The sequence below is a fragment of the Anastrepha obliqua genome, chromosome 5, assembly GCF_027943255.1.
Source record: "Anastrepha obliqua isolate idAnaObli1 chromosome 5, idAnaObli1_1.0, whole genome shotgun sequence".
Lineage (NCBI taxonomy): Eukaryota > Metazoa > Arthropoda > Insecta > Diptera > Tephritidae > Anastrepha > Anastrepha obliqua.
In genome coordinates, this window is record NC_072896.1 from 91237076 (window position 1) to 91254491 (window position 17416).

A 17416-nucleotide genomic window follows, 5' to 3' on the forward strand; every position below is an offset into this window, starting at 1 on the left:
GTGGATTTCCACTTCATCGGTTAATTACGACGACACTCAACCTAAACTTATATTTTTGAGAACACGCATGGTTTATAGAGTCGTAGGGTCAGTATACTTGTATTTGAAGGCTATTATCAGGTATCCATGACACCTCCTCCTACTCACCTAACATCCCTCCCCTTCTGGATCCAACCTATCGAAACAACACGTTTTCTGGGCCTATCGTTGGATGAGTTAGACGAAGACGAGTCACTGGTCGCACGAACAGGGTTTAGTAAGTTGCTACAACAACAACAACACCTCCTAATTTCTATTCCGATGCCTTAAGTATTCCACAAACTTCCCAATGAAATACTGTGGCAACAACTGAGGAATAAAAGGATCTGATCACAACAGTCGGTTCTACTTGGCCACAATATCATTGCTACACCATCATCATTGCTCAAACATCTATGGGAAATGTTTATAGTGTTACAACAACAAAAACAACAGGGGAATGCATACTCAACACTAACTTGAGTGCACAGCTTGATCGACGTCTGTTTGCTTCAGTATATTTTTACCACATAGTAGGGTCATGATCTATCAGATTTTGAAATGATAAAACGAAGGCAATATAACAAAAAATTATTGAAGCTTTGAAAAAGCCTCAAGCCTAAACTTGCCACCTGGCAACCTTTCACCAGATGCACATTTTTGCAGAAAGCTGAAACCAAAAATACTTAAACTCTTTGCAACAGCTCTGAGATGTGGCGCTCAGCAGCACTCTCTGCTGCTCATCATGTGGCGAGTTAAATGTCACAAAAAATGGTTTATCTCTCGGCGCACCGCCAACAAACATGACGCAAAGCGGCGTGACGCTGCACTCGTAATTCAGTTTTACGCGCACCACCTTCTAGTTATTGTTGTTGTTGTTGTTGGCATGCATGGACACCATTCATCCGCATGGTGAAGCAGTGTGCAGCCATTACACCGTGCTCCAACTGCAGCAACAACAACAATGCGCTGCTGGGTGAGTACTATGCAAAAGAGTAGTACTGCATACGCGCCTACAAATATGACATGAGCTTAGGTATACATGCACCTAGGCATGTATGTATGTATGTATGCATGTATGTATGTATGTATATACAAGTAGAAAGAAGTCCATACGTTGTGTAAATACGCTGCTGCTGCTGCCGTTTCCAAAACTCTTGTGGCTAATAAGTTTTGGTATTTTTGGCTAGCGCTGCTAACGCTAAGCTTTTACTCTGCAGTCAGCGCGCTTTTCACTCATTCACTGGGCATAAACCTCGCCTTCGACGACGCGTTGCTTGTACATAGACAAACCGTTTTTCAATTTCAGTTTCGATTTCGGTTTCAGTTCCCTTTTGCAGCTTCAACAGGACACATAGCAGATCATAGCCGCTGAAGCTGCTCACCCTACTCTACAAAATACTATCATAGTTCTGCTTATTCAAAAAACAAAATCATACAAAATACTAACGCGCCACTCCGTGCATTGTGTATATGTAAATGTATCTTGGCTAGTGTGAGTGATTGTGACTTTGAAACTGAGATTGTGTGTCCGCCGCCGTCAACGCGTTGGTCTACCATTGCGCGAGTGCAGTACAATTTAGTTGCCAGTCAGGCAGCCAGCCAGTGCAGTGCCATAGGAATAGCCATAGCCCGTGGAAGGTAACGGAGTTGAAATCAACTCCAGTGTCAGCGCCATATAGCCACGACCACTGTCGTCACTAGACGGCAGCTCCAATGCCAGTGCCATAGCTTCAGAGACGCAGCCATACTACACGACACACTACCGTCAGCAGTCAATGGATTTTTCGACGCCATCAGCGCCACTGCATCTCTCCAACCAACACGAGCGTAAAGTGCAGTGAAGTGAAGTAAAGTAAGTGTAGTACAACGACGACTCGCAAAATTTGTAAAAAGTTGATGATTTACAACACCGATCTGCTACTTTAGCAATTTATTTGTGAAAAGTTTTATTTAGGCTTATTTTCGCTTTGGCTGCTATATTAAATCAGCTCGATATATTCTCAATTGGTGTTCTTCTACCTCTAATCCGGTCCTTTCCATTTCGTGAGTTCTCTTATAGACAATTTTGTATGCATTCCGTTGGCGGTTATGTCAGCGCGTTGATTTCTTTTGGACCGCACTGGCCTTCATCGTCTTTATTGCCATCATCATCGTCGTCGTTGTGGTCGTTGTTATTGTAGGTGCCGTCGCCGCCGTCATAGTAATAATCAGCGCTGCTGCGCCATGCAGTTATGAGTAACTCTTGAAAGGGAGCGGGTTGTGTATTGACACAGTGTGAAAGAGAAAAAGGCAGAGAGAAAGTGATAGAGCTGGCAAGTGTAGGTAAATATATATATACGCCAGCTACCAGTAAAAAAAAAAAATGCAAAAACAAATGTGCTTAAAAGTGCGAAAATTGCTAAAATAATAATAATAAAAAAATAAAAAATAATAATAAAAACAAAAAAAAAAAACTCAACATCATCGAGTGCTCTAAGAAAAATTGTAAGCAAATCGTGTAGTGTGAAAAATGAAAATATAAAATGAATATAATTTCTGTGTTAATAGTTTCGGCACACACTGTTTGTATGCTGGTTGTGCCTCAAATGAATTGATGAAGCGACAAACAAAGCACATTTGAATATTTTATTAAATGAATGAAAAATCGGCCGATCAATTGACATCGCGAATCAATATAATTGGACTTAATTGCTATAATTAACTAACTGCAGAAAAGTAATTAATTGAATTACTCAATAACAGTAAATCTCGTTTTGTGGCAGTAATGGTGGTAAAAGTGTCCACCATAGAATTTGGCGAGTGTAACCAAAATTAAAAATGTAACTTTAATTGACTTTTTTTTAATCGATATCTCGAAAACTAGGCGAGACATGAAAATGCAAAATAAAATAAATCAAATTATAAATTAAAAAAAAAAATACAAAGCTAACCAGACTTATCCTACAATACATGTTTTTATGTAATTGTAATGCTTTTACTAATACATAAATTCTACAAATGTGCCGTCAGATGTAGTAAGGAACGTTGTTTCAGCAAGTCTTTCAAAATAAGGGTGCCAACAGGCGTGGCAAGGAAAGCGCTTTCAGCAAGCCTGTCAAAGTAAGAGTGATATCAGACGTGGTAAAGGAGATTTCGGCAAGTCTGCCAAATTAAAGGTGATGCCTAATGCGGCAAGGAAAGTGCTGTCAAAAAAGCTGCTAAGCTAAAAGCAGCGTCAGATGGGAGAAAAAATGTTTCAAAGTAAACACTTTTGGAAAGAAATTGCACTAAGCGGTTGCACTAAGCATGGAAAGTACTTTTCGAAGATTATTTTTTTTTATGAACAAAAAGTGCGGAGAGATCTGACAATGGTAAAATATAAATAAATAATTGGCGAGTAGACCTGGTAGCGGCACACAGTGCGGCCGATTCCCAAAAAGCTGGCCAAAAGTCGAAAAAAAAGTTTCTAGATAGAGTTTTTTTTGTCTTTGGGTTGGCTACAGTAATGCCTTGAGTAGTGAAAACCGTTCATAGCAACGTCCTGTACCCTAAGTATCCTCTGTATTTTCAGTCGCAACGTGGCCTTCGTTTGAGCATCGTATTACTGTCGATGAATAGTGAAAGTTGTACACATTTGAAAGATTTTGTAATGGAGTAAATTGAACAAAACCAAATGGAATCATCTTCGGAAGGTTAGTAAAATACGAGAAATCTTTAGTACATATCAATACCTCGACACAAAATTTTTAGCTGCAGCAATACGTAGATAAATTTTTTGCAATTTTTTTAATAAAATTTAAGTTTTCAAACTGTATAGTAATACAACGCCGTCATATGCTGCTTTGAAACCTATTAAAGGTTACTCAGAAAAGTAATGGTTACTGAATAAAACAAGATTCAGCTGCTACCACTTGCTACCTTGCGACCCCGAAAACATATACATTTACATGCATCTTGATTATGTTCTTGAATATACGCTATATCACGTGAGGGGGTGGCCAATAGGGGTGGAAAGGGGTGGATTTTCAAAATTTTAAGATCAAATTCGTAATCAGCGACCCCGACAACCCCCGAGTAAAAAATTTTGAATCAATTACTTAATTTTTTGAGTTTTGGCCAGCTTTTCGGGAATCGGCCGCACTGTGCGGCAGGCTAATCATCTATCCTGCCAGAAATCAAAATAGTTTAACGAAACCAACGCAAGACTGAGTCTTGTCGAGGCCCTATGCTCCCGAGTGAAGTGAACAAGGAAACAAAAAAAAACCTCTGTTAGGTGTTTGGTCTTCCTCATTGTCTCTGAGTTTTTTTTTTTTGTTTCCAAAAATCAAACAGTCAGCTCTAAATAAATTTTACTAAAATGTGCGCGGGTACATAAAATTCGGTACGAACCTCCTCAGTCGACGGTCATCGATCCCATTTAGTTTCACGGTCTTAGACACATAGAGAGCGCCAGAATTTGCTTGCATAAAAGCCTGCCTGGTTGAATCCATGCCGATAATGCTAAAATGTGTTCTCAGTCTAAACCAAAAAGGAATCTGATTATACTTTTTTGGACTATCAATGAGTAGGAGCTGGCCAGACATTTCAAAATATGAAATAACCAGACAGCCTTAGCTTGATTACTGCTTTCCGGAAAGTAATGGATTTGCTAACCAAATAAAGACAAAAGGCGGGCGTATTTCAAATTCTCGAATCAATGTTTTGCGGAACTCTGACTCTTATGGAATAGAGCTTGATTATAACATCTGTCTCCAAGAGTGTCGCATCTCCTCTCCCAGCGGGTCGGCGAAAAGAATCCATCCGCCGTAAGGCATTCCTGTCGTAAAAGGTGACTAAACTCCTGCAGGAGAGTAAGGGTTCTGCTCGAAAGGATCGATACCAGTAAGATCTTGATTAAGGTATACTGGAATATATATGATATATCAGATTAGACAGTCTATGGACTGATGAAAGTAGTATTCTATCACCTCAGTACAGGAGGGTGACACCTCACTAAAATGGCTGATAAGCTAATAAAAGATCCGATTTTTAATTCATTATAAAGAGGAAGGTATGCCGTTAATAGTGGAAAATAACATGAGACAAATGAACACCACGACCACGCTTACAGGACAAAATTCTATTCATGAAATTTTCAATAACCGAATTGCAAAGTGGCTGCCCTATGTCCTCGATAGCCTTACGAATTCCATCTTTGAGGTCTTGAATCGACCCTGGGCTGTTGGCATAGACCTTCTTTTTCACGTGACCCCCTAAAAAACAAGTCAAAAAGTGATCACCTCTTCGAGAAATAAGACGGTCCGGAAACATTTCCCGTAAAATATCAAGCGTTTCGTTGCTTGTGTGGCACGTAGCGCCGTCTTGTTGAAAATAAACCTTGTCCAGATCAATACCATCTAATTCCGGCCATAAAAAATTGTCAATCATCTCTCGATAGCGCAATCCATTCACCTGTGACACCTGTTATTGGAAAACCCTTTACTATAACCGCCTCCGCCTTGTTAAAACTCTAACAAGCCTCCGAGTACATTCCTTACACGTCATCATTAAGTTGGTGGCGCAGGCTCAGTTGAGAAATCCGAACTAGTTCCTCTCCTGGCTCTGAACTCTATTGCCCGTGAAGCGTAGAGTCAACCCTCGCATGGCCTTCATGTTTGCATAGATAACCATGGGTACAATTAGGGATACTGCACTTTCTGTCACTTTCTGAGGAAACTGTTTATCATTTCTTGTGCGGATGTTGTCTACGCTAGCATCCCCATGGCAAAGAATGCTCGGGAGGTATGTGGTGCGGCAAGAAAAAGACTTATCCGGTTACACAATAACTTGATAACTTGAGTTGTTGTTGTTGTTGTATCAGCATAAACACTCACCATAAATATAGGGGTAATACAGCTGAAAGTACAGTGCATGGGCTGTCTGGGACTGTCTTGGTAACGGGATAACTTGAATAAATTTATTAGAATATATTCTTTTTTATTCACTTTTTATTAAACTAAATTTCAATACCTCAACAAATAATACTTAGATTCTTTGCGAGCATCACTCTTCCACTCGCAAGATTGAGTAGGCAGATACAAATTATTTGTGTTATTTATCGAAAGTCATTTAAATAAACAGCATTTCTAATTGCCAGACCAGTGAGCGAAAAATTTAAAAAAAAATCTATAAAAATACTGAAACTAGTAAAACTCGTACCGCTTATTGCAATAATTAACTCTCCATCAATGAAGCCAAAGTTGACTATCACTCGCACTGCTGAATGATTGACTATTTAAATGGCATAACATACAGATGAAGCTCGTTGGATAACGTAATCGATGGCTGACTAATAAGCCAATACTACAACTGATCATTACCTCATTACTAAAACTAGTACTTTGTTGGATCGTTTTTTTTTTGTTTTGTTTTGGTAGTTAAATAAAATGTCTATTATTTGACGGCATTGCTTGAAGGCGATTGGAGCGGTTAATAGTTGATAAATTGTATTTGAACAGAGATTAATATTTATGATTCATCGTCTTAATTAATAATTCAATAAGAAGTAGTGATTATTCAAATGAAGCAACGATTAAGAACTTTTTGATTAGGAAGAGTAAAGTGGCCAATTGCCTTAATGAGAATTTTAGTGGCTCTTTCAAACACTCCACAACTACTTAAGGGGCGATTGACAATTAGTACATTCAGCCGCTTAGTGAGATACCTGACTAGTTGAATCGGGGTTAAATAATTAATTAAACCCACGGCGTTTGCTTTACATTGTTGTTGTTGTAGCAGCTATTCCCTATGAATAAATATTTGGGAAATGCTGCTGAAGGGGCTGCCCTTGGGCGAATATAATGCCGGGTCGTTCCCGTAGCATAGAGCCGTGGGATCCTGACTCAATAACTTTTGATTGTCACTCACTAAAGGAACTACTTATATGATTTAACAATCTCCACAAAACTGAATGATAATCTTTTCGGATAAGTAACGAGAAGTCTTACTTATTACTACAATAAATCAGCTTAAGTGAAACTTATCACACACAAATCTAGAAAAGACTTACAATTCTCATCAGGTTTGTGGAATATTTGATATAAAGTACATACATACCTACAGTCAGCGTCGAAAGAAAGTATACACCGCGCTTTGATAAGTTTTTATTATTTATTTATTCATTTTGTAATTTCAATTATTTATTTTTTTAATATAGTTCTTACGCCAACAAGAACCCCATATAAAGCAACGTTTCGAACTTCGTATACAATTTATAATAAATAAAAAAAATATGAAAATTCGGCAAATTTTCATCAAAATTTAAAACTTTTTTCTTAGAATTCCTGAATTTCAAACAATATTCAAATTATACATTTTTTTATTAGAATTTCTGGGAAGAATTCGAGCTCATTGAATCTTTGTAGCCCATTTGTAAAAATTCGTCTAATTTTCATCAAAATTTCAAACTTTTTTCTCAGAATATATATATGTATAATTCCTCAGAATATTTAGAGAGATTTTAAGTATGCAATTTTATAGCTCATTAAAATTTGATGCAGTAAAGTGTAAGTTTCAAGTAGGACAAAAATCACACTGATTTTTTCAAAATTTTTTGCACTTTCCTCATTGAAGCCTATTCCTAATTTTTTTTATATGGAACAAAACATGCAACACTGACCGCAGAAAAAATTGTCAAAATTCAACGCGATTTTTCAACCACTTGAAACTTGCTCTTTATTATACCGAAATTCAATGATCAATAAAATTGCATACCCATAATATAAAATTAAAAATTAAAATTTAAAAAATATTCAATTTATCTAAACATTCTTATTAAAAAATGTAAAATTAAAACAAAAGTCTTGAATTTTTCTAAAAATTCTAATTAAAAACTGTAAAATTAAAAAAAAAAATTGTTGAATTATTTTAAAAATTCAAAGTACCAAATGTAAAATTAAAAAAAATTTTTGAATTTTTCTAAAAATTCCAATTAAAAAATGTAAAATTAAAAAAAAAAATGTTTGAATTTTTCTAAAAATTCTAATTAAAAAATTTTAAATTAAAAAGCATGTATTGAATTAAATTAAAAAATTTTAAATTAAAGAAAAATTTTAATTAAAAGATTTAAAATTAAAACAAAAACAATTGTTGATTTTTTCTAAAAATTCAATTCAGAAAATGTAAAAAAATTCTAAAAAAATGTAATGTTAAAAAAAAAATTGTGAATAAAAATTTCAATGAAAATTTCAAAAATGTAAAATTAAAAAAAATGTTGAATTTTTCTAAAAATTTTAATTAAAAAACTGAAAATTGAAAAAAAAAAGTTAAATTTTTCTAAACATTCGAATTGAAAAATGTGAAATTATAAAGATTTTCTTGAATTTTTCTAAAAATGCGAATTAAGAAATATATAAAAAAAAAAACAAAAAATCCTTGATTTTTTCCAAAAATTCGAATTAAAAAAATATAAAATGGAACAACAAATTTTTTAATTTTTCTAAAAATTCTAATTAAAAAATATTGAATTTTTCCAAAAATTCTAATTAAAAAATGTAAAATTAAAAAAAAAGCAATTGTTGAGTTTATCTAAAAGTTCAATTTAAAAAATGTGAGAAAATTCTACAAAAATGTAATGTTAAAAAAAATTGTTGAATAAAAAAAACTAAAAAAACTGGTAATTTTTCTAAAAATTCCAATTCAAAAATGTAAAATTAAAAAAAATGTTGAGTTCTTCTAAAAATTCAAATTAAAAATTTGAAAATTAAAAAAAATGTATTTTTCTAAAAATTCGAATTAAAAAATAAAAAATTTTTTTTTTAATTTTTCTAAGAATTCGAATTAAAAAAATATTAAATTTTTCTAAAAATTGTAATTAAAAAATGTAAAGTTAAAAAAAAAAATGTTGAATTTTCCCAAAAATTCTAATTAAAAAATGTAAAATTAAAAAAAAAGTTCAGCAAATTCAAAAATTAAAGTCTTTAGAGAAATTTCGAGAATGCTGCTTTATAAGCCCATTGAATTGTTGAAGCCCATTAAAATGTATAAAAATTCGGCAAATTCTCATCAAAATTTCAAACTTTTTAATGAGAATTTTTAGAAAAATTTTGGGTAAGCAGTTTTATGTGGGCCATTGAATTTGGAAATACAACATTTTTTGATTTTTAATTTCTGCACAGTTTGAAACTTCAATTTATAAAGCCTGCTACAAAGCTTTATTAAAAAAACAAAAAATAAATAACTAGAAAGAATTGTAAAATGAAATAAGAAACAAGTAAGTGGTCAAAACTGGTCAATAAATCCTAATGTCATAGTTATTTTACGCAGTGTAGTAATTCAATCTTCAAAAGTATCCCCAACACTATCGAATCCTCGTTTGATAGGCAGAACCGTTCACGCTATCTGGCTTAAATAAATAATTCTGCGAGTCTCAGCCTCAGAAATTTACTCTGGGTCTTTAGTAGCTCATTATGCGTATAGTGAGTACTGCAAGCTCATGCAAAATTCAGTGTTTTGCCTAAGTTGAAGTCGCCAAGCACAATTTCAATGTCATAGTGGTAGTTCTTGGTAGCATCGTCCTATTGTTCTGTTGGAGCGTGGATACAGTTGGGCGAGATGTCGAAGAATCTTTGATATGCATTGTGACGAAACATTCATAAGCGATGTCTCCCTCCCTCTACAAATCTGGTAATGAATTTGCACTACTTTACTTGGCAGCTGTAGAAGACGTTGCTGTTTTTGTAAAAGCATAAGCATTCCCTATAAATGTACGGGGAAGTGACAGTCCTTGGCCAGATATTAGTACAGATCGTTTCGGTAACGTAGAACTGACTGGCGTGAGAATGTCGATGGTCATCTTGCGGTGCCACGGTTATCGCATTTCTAAACTCTCACCAGAAGTATTTTATTTCATGGATTTTTTCAGATTTCACGCGGCTGGTCCTGAGCCCAGCGCACAACCAGATCGTTGCAGATCAAGTTCATGCAACGAATTGCTTCACAGTTTGTAGTTATTGTTGTTGTTGTAGCAGCAAGAACATTCCCCATACTAGTACGGGGAGTACTACTGGAGTGACAGGCCTTGGTCGGATATATAGTAAATCCAGGTCGTTCCGGTAACATAGAACCGACTGTCTGGGGAACGCAACTACACCGCTTTCAGTCATACCCACTGGTAAACAGACTCTGCACCTGTTTCTACAATTTCAAGTCTAAGACTTTTAAACAAACTTGGTTGAACTATAACTAATCTTCAGCAGAGGCGAGTGAATGAGTTAATTGAGTTAGATTGGGGCAGCTTACTGGGAAGGCCATTTACTAAGTAACTGTTTCTCAGAACACTTGAATTTGATTTGTGTCTGAATTAAGGCCTCCTCCAAGGTATTCGGTGTGCACCACGTGCACCACTCCACTCTGCCGGACTAAGACCACATACCAGACCGACGAGTGCGTGATACGAGAGCAAGATTCGCTGCAGGTCGCACAGTAAACGCTCGGTTGGTGCAGCTTTTGTATTCTGTGCTAAAATTAGATATACCTCAAAGCATTTAAAAAAAAAATACAATATAATACTATTCACAGTGCAAAGCAGAGCGGCGCAAAACAACAATTTTCTTTCATTGCTTTACGCTTCCAGTGCATTGTTACTGTCGCGTTGTTCTTTTTGCTTTTTTTTCTTGTTGGCACTGCATACAACTACTTAGTACAAGTAGAGTGTATGTTATGCTTTGTACTATGTTATTTCCAACGACCACCTCCCCACCACCTGCACATTTTCACTGCCAATATGTGTACACATGAATGGCACATGAAGCGCACGATGATGATGCCGTAGCAGCGCGGCGTCGTCGCACAACACAAGTCCATTTTCGAGTGCAAATATTACAAAAAGTGAATCAATAGATACAGAACGCAGAACGCGGAAGGCGGAAGGCGAAGCAGAGTGCAATGTAGTGCTGTGCAGCGGAGCGCTAGGGGCGCGCAGACTTGCAGCCATGAATGTGTAGTGCAGTCACAAGCATGGCAAAGAAGCAGAAAAGTAAAAGATTAAGAATGAGAAGAAGTACGTAGAAGAGGCAAAAACATACAACATAACCAACTACAAGCAACGGTGTGCGAAGTTAAGCCGTGCGGGGCATGATTTTGTGTGCGAAAAGGGAGGCAGCGAACGCGGCGGAGGGTTTGCAATAGTACGATGTACTTGCACATACATATGAGCGCATATAAATGTATATATGTATGTGTGTGCTACCGACATTGAGTGACCGAAAAGTAGCTAATTTGGAAAATGCGTACTATGCGCGTAAAAAATTTAATGTGCGTAGACAAACCAATGTCAGCCAGCAAAATGCGCATAAAGTAAGAGGGAAGTCAAGTAGATGAGATGCCTCAGGTGCACCTCTTCAAATAGTTAAATAGATACAAATATGCGCTAGAATTTTTGCTGCAAAGTGTAAAGATGCGTAAAAATATAGTGGAAAATTTGAGCAACTTTTGAAATTATTTGTTGCTCAAAAGCTTTTGTCACGCGCACGCACGCCTTTCACACTTCCTAGCGCTTACTACAGCATGCGTAACGCGGCGCTGTCACTAAAAGCGTACTATGTTTGTAAATGCGACGCATTTCATACCGCCTATCTACATGAATACATGCATATACATACATACATATGTGTGTGTGTGTGTGTGTGTGTGTGTGTGTGTATGTCGTCTGCCCCTACAGCTCAGTGGGGCGCATAAATTGTGACATCAAAGGCGCAGCACACGCATATCAATGATTTTTTTTCGGTTGTTGTTTTTGTTTATATTATTGCTATTTTCCATAGGAAAAGGTCCTGCGTCCTGCGCGCTGCATATTGCTCTCTTTCCGATGGACGCTTGCCAACGCCGTCACTCGCCTCACAAAAGCGAAAACAGTCGCACACAAATCAAATGAAAATTCGACTACCAGCAGGCAACAAGAACAATAATCAGCAGTGCGTTACTCGAAACACAAAAACAAAAAAAAAACAACAACAGCAACGTCAAGCACACTCATAGAGCGCTTCCGTAACACGAGCAATTGCATGTATGTATGTATGTGTGTAAACGCACTCAAACGCACATACCGTTAATTTGACTATCAGTCATTTCGACACACGTTTGCTTAGACGCTTATAACTGCTGAACGAACATTTGCGTCAATATGCCACTTTGCCAAATAGCCAGCCAGCACACATCAGTTCAAAGCCTTGTAAAGCCTGTACACATTTTCGCATACTTCCACCTACACGCCAACGAAAAACATACCCAATCATAAATAAATTGCAAAGAGCACGCGCGCAACACCAAACCGTGTACCCGAAACCAACACCTACCACGCGACCTGAACCCAGTGTGACAGGCCCTCCGCCACCTTTCGACTGCTATTCCTGTAATCTCTGTGCATCACTACATTTGGCTAGGTCCCCGCAGGTCTGACAACTCAAAATAAGCACCCTCCGGAAAATACCCACCTACGCACTACGAACCTACAATGCTTTCACATCACTACCACTATATACCGACCATACAAGCCGATTAGTGACGAAGTTCACTCGTATTTACACCTTGGCGCGCGTAATCATAGCCTTCTGGCACTCTCGCACGTTTGTGAGTACACACTCGTTGTACGTTACAACAAAACACTCCCACATACGTGCGCCTTCTAGTACACATACAAGCAGCTGCAAGGTGCTGTGCTCGTAGAACGTACGTTTACTCGTAGTTATATGCGCAAGCAAGTGTGTACTCGACAAACGTACTCACATACATGCATGTACATGCATACTTAGTTTTTTGTTTGTGTATGTTTGTGAGCAATTGAATATTTGGAGGTGATCCCAGAGATTCTTAAATAGTTATCTAGCATTATTGCACTATCAGAGGCGTTGATTGGCAAAATTTGCTTAGGAGACTTGTTGAGGTAAGAGGAGAAATTACCCTCACGCTGGAGAGATTACCCTCGCACTAGCAACGTAAGAACGGTTCTGATGTGTGTCGAATTTAAGGTAGTATTTTGAAAACTTTTTTGGCATGTAGGATAAGATGATGTAAGGCAAAATAATTTAACATAAAATAAAATAATATGAAAGAAATTTTATCAGTTAAGGCCAAATAAAAAATAAAATAAGATGAGATAAAATTAAATTAACTAAGATGATATGGTTTATGATAAGACAAGAAAGATAAATAAAAAAAAGATAATATTTGATTACAACAAGAACGGGAGGCTCTAGATCTCTTATAAACCGTTATCACATTCGTTGTTGAGGACCTTTACTCAAAGTATAGAACCTTAATATTCGTTCTCACTACAATCGGATGTACATATACCCAAAGCGGCCTCGGTAGACTAGCGTAAGTGCACTAGCCTGCTATCCCAGAGGCTGTGGATTCGAATCCCACGTAAATGACGGTCCACGCACTTTTCCAAATTTACCTACTTTCCCTGTTTCTAAAACAAACCTCATTCTCCAAACCCAAATACGTATCGTTTCCATCCTTACTCCCGCACAGCGCATTATTTGCATTGTGGCTGCTAGAAACAAACAAGCAAAAACAGTTACACATTGCGGGCAATCGCGATAATAGCGCAGACACACAAATTTAGCGAAGTCCTCAACCATCTGTGCGATCCTTCTGCCAGAAAAATGTGAAACACAGATGGCATTCCAAGCAGTAAGAAGGCGTTGTTCCTAAACAACGACTGGTGGGCATTTCCACCACTTAAGACTGGAAGCGGCAGGCTAATCACCTGCACTCTCAGAAATCAAATAGATGAACGAAACCAACGCAAAGCAAGTCTTGTCGAGGCCCTATGCTCCCGAGAGGAGTGAACAAGGAAACAAAAATATTCCCAAACTGAACTTATTTCATATTTGGCACTCCAGTAGTTTCAAAAAAATATATGGCGCATGCGTTAGTATGCACAAAGTTCTTAAAGATGTTTTCGGACAAACCGCCACTCTGTCTCAGTAGACAATGCGAGAATTAAAACGTTTATATTTTTGTCATGAAAACTATTATTATGAAAACTGCAAATTTGAAGAAACTTAATTTTTTTTTAGAGTCTTAGACTCAGTCATAGCCACTGAAAAATATTATTTGAAAATCCCTCTTCTAGGGCAGCTTAAACATTTAAGGGGTAAAATCTATTTAAGCAAATATTAGAAACATATAAAATGAAGTGGTTCTCTAAAGCAAGATGTCATTAAATATACCTTGGTGGATATAAAAATCTAAGCTGCACTTTGTGTAATTTCATTGAGACAGAAAATTTAACGCACTTTTTGGGAAAATGATAGATATTTGGGGAAATACTTTTTAGAATTAGGAGAAACAATTGACGCATTAAATGTGAAAATGGGATAGGAAAGTCTAGTTAAGTTAATTTTTGGTGCTTTAGTTTATAGAAAAATGATTTTGAATGAATATGAGACAACTTAATATGCAAAATGTGATAAATATAACCGCGATAACTGTTCTTTGCAATTTAATTTAATTCGCTTATTGTAATTTGTTAACTCTGTGGGTATTTTAAAGTTCTAATAAAATTCAGATTGTATTTAGTTAACCGACAGATGACCTTAGAGTCAATGTCGTATGTTCTTTAATTAAGTTTTTTGTAGTGTTTAAAGTGTATAAATATTTTTCTTTTAATAAAGTCACTATTTATTTATCATTTAAGGGATTAGTACAAAAGCTTTCACTTTTTTGCCAAAAAATTTTATTTTCATATTAAAATTTATTTTATTGATTTAACCTTGTACACATTATTATTGACAACAAATACTATTAAAAACAATTTTTTTTTTGTTTTTTCCTTTTTCAATGACAAGTCCAGTTGGTATGGCTACCTGACTTTATAACACAAAGCGACACATTTATAAAATTCGGCTAATTTTCATCAAAATTACAAAATTTTTAATCAGAATTTCTGAAAAAATTACGAGAAGCAGTTTTGCAGTCCAACAAGTATATCATCTCATCATCATATACAGCAGTACAACGCGGGGTGCGTCAAAGCTTCCTTCACAAAACTCCTCCAAAGTGTTCTATCGCTTGCTTTTCTTTCGTAGTTGCGAATTCCCATTGCTGTGAGATCGCTTCCTACTGCGTCTATCCATCGGTTTCTCGGTCTTCCCTTCGCCTTCGCACCAATTATCTTTCCAGTCATGGCTTTCCTTACAGCGGATTCAGCAGGCATACGGAGCACGTGACCCAGCCACCGCATACGCTGCGCCTTTACAAAACGCAAAGCTGTCTCGTCTTGGAAAAGTTCGTTCAATTCCGAGTTGTACCTAATTCTGTAGCTGCCATCATTCCTTAAAATTTTCCTTTCGAAGTTAGCAATAAGCGCACTGTCATTAATTTTCATAGTCCACACCTCGCAACCATATATCAAAATTGGTCGTATAAGAGTTTTATACATGGTCAGCTTCTGAGATCTAGATAAAAGACGAGACCTGGACAAACTAAGGTGTGAATAGTACGCTCTATTGGCGGCGTTGACGCGATCTTTGATTGCGGGTGTTGAGTTACCGCTACAAGTGAACATAACACCTAGATATTTAAATTGTGGCACCGCTTCAAAAGTATATGCACCTACATGAAGATTTTGTGCATTTGTGTGCCGTCTTGACTTCAGCATGTATTTCGTTTATTGGAAACTAATTTTTCCTTCATTTGGGGTTTCATGAACAGGGTTTCGAACCCGGGCACCAACTCATTCGGCTACGGCGGCCTGCCTGAAGTTACTTTACTAAAAAACGGTTGACATTATATGACAAATTTGTAAGATTTGAAACGAAAAAACAAAAAATATTTAGTAGTAAAGGGTAAAGAGTAGACTTAGAACTTTCCGAAAAAGAAAATTCAAAATGGTGTACTTAAAAATTTTGGAAATTTTTTAAAAGTAAATTGTTGCAAAAAGTGTAAATAATAATGAAATAAGGACATGAAATAAAGACATACAAGGTTGTCAATATTCGACGGACCCATCTAGCAACCCTGTATCTTTTCACAGAGACGTCAGATCACTTAATGACATACCGCGTTGGAAGCGTTAGTCCAAGCAGATTTTTACCATGGAACAGTACACGCCACGCGAGTGCTCCCAAATTGTTGAAATTAACATTCAACAAAAGAAATCAATTGTGAAAACTCAGCGTGCGTATAAAAATTTAAATAATGTGAAAAGTGCGCCTTCTAAGAACACCATTAAACGTTTGTACGAAAGGTTTTCGACTGGTGATGCTCTTTCTAATCCAAAGAGGCGAAATCAAAATCGACCAAGGCGTCGCCAAGGACATCCCAAAATCGCCGTTCTCAGCAGTGCTTGGACCACTTTACAACGAATTATCCGCATTGATTTGCATTTATTGCCGTATAAGATTCAATTGACGCAATGATTGTTGCCTGCGGACAAGCCTCGTCGATTGGAATGGGCGCAAAGAGGCATCGAAATCCGTCGGGTCCGTCGAATATGGGCAATCCTGTATGTGTGCATGTGCAGAATAAACTGCAAAAATGTAGTATGTTGACCGATCGGGTCAATAGTTGTTTTCTGAATCATGTCAACCAGGTCGTAAAAAGTTTGTTCGAAAAAAACGCGCTTAAGATATTTTCACTCTTTCGCTTTTTTCGACTTCAACTACGTTTCCGCCTGTTTCTTTAATAATTCTACAAAATTTTACTGTAAAAATTTGAGCTTTCAGAAAGGCGGGTTTTTGAAAATATTCTTTTCCCCTTACGGCGTATTTCTATACACAAAGCCCTGAAAGAAACCTAGACAAACATACAGGGTTTGATTGAAAAGTAATGAGCCTTCCCGCGCGGAGCGTCTGCCAAGCGATCAACCGAATCGGCTGGTGGGGGAAAATAATCGTGGGACCTTCCCCTTCCACTAGAAACCGGTCCCAGTTCGCTGGCAACAGCGGTGCAGTCAAAATCGCTCCGCGCGGGAAAGGTGTTTTAAAAGTGTGTTAGGATTTTGCCGTGGCGAAAATGCAGCGATCGTTGGAGCAACGTTACTCGATCAAATTTTGCGTAAAGCTAAACAAAACGAGTATCGAAACCATTGGGCTACTCAAGGAAGCTTACGGGGACCAATCTCTGTCCAGTGCCCAGGTAAAACGGTGGCCGAAGAAGGCGCGCATGTCTAAATCCAAGCTCAAAACCATGCTGATCATCTTTTTCAACTCTCGAGGCATCGTCCACAACGAGTTTGTACCTCCAGGACGCACTGTAAACGCGGCATTTTACAAAGAAGTGCTCCTTCGGCTGAAAAACCGCGTCGCCCGGGTTCGGCCCGACCTCGTCAACAATTGGGCCCTTCATCACGACAATGCGCCCGCGCACACCGCTTTCCTCTGCACCTCTGCATTGGCCAAGATGGGGATTCCGGTGCTTCTCCATCCTC

General features: G+C 37.3%; 1 protein-coding gene across 4 annotated transcripts in view; it reads left to right on the top strand.

Moving 5' to 3' along the window:
• LOC129247624 (uncharacterized) overlaps positions 1-17416 on the top strand; it is a 31689-nt gene that overhangs the window by 5149 nt on the left and 9124 nt on the right. For 2 of the 4 annotated variants that reach the window (XM_054886820.1, XM_054886818.1), the window contains exon 1: positions 1369-1873. The exons of the other annotated variants lie outside the window; for them this stretch is intronic. The gene's annotated coding sequence lies outside the window, so the exon portion shown is untranslated. Of the gene's footprint in view, positions 1-1368; positions 1874-17416 lie in introns of those variants that run through there. 4 annotated transcript variants of the gene reach the window in all.